Source organism: Bison bison, unplaced genomic scaffold, assembly GCF_000754665.1.
Source record: "Bison bison bison isolate TAMUID 2011002044 unplaced genomic scaffold, Bison_UMD1.0 scf7180017864063, whole genome shotgun sequence".
Classification (NCBI taxonomy): domain Eukaryota; kingdom Metazoa; phylum Chordata; class Mammalia; order Artiodactyla; family Bovidae; genus Bison; species Bison bison.
In genome coordinates this window covers 11890339-11890857 of record NW_011494635.1, presented here as the reverse complement: position 1 = coordinate 11890857, position 519 = coordinate 11890339, and positions in this window count along the sequence as shown.

Below are 519 nucleotides of genomic sequence, written 5' to 3'. Positions count from 1 at the left end.
ATTCCAAGGGACTCTCAAAAGTCTTCTCCAACACCACAGCTCAAAAGCATTAATTCTTCGGTTCTCAGCTTTCTTTATATTCTAACTCTGACATCTATACATAACTACTGGAAAAACCTGGTCTGCCTCTTGGGAAACCTGTATGCGGATCAGAAAGTAATAGTTAGAACTGGACATGGAACAACAGACTTGTTCCTATTAGGAAAAGGAGTACGTCAAGGTTGTATGCAGTCACCCTGCTTATTTAACTTATATGCAGAGTACATCATGAGAAACGCTGAACTGAAGGAAGCACAAGCTGGAATCAAGATTGCTGGGAGAAATATCAATAACCTCAGATATGCAGATGACACCACCCTAATGGCTGAAAGTGAAGAAGAAGTAAAGAGGCTCCTGATGAAAATGAAAGAGGAGAGTGAAAAAGTTGGCTTAAAGGTCAGCATTCAGAAAACTAAGATCATGGCATCTGGTCCCATCACTTCATGGCAAATAGATGGGGAAACAGTGGAAATAGTAGTT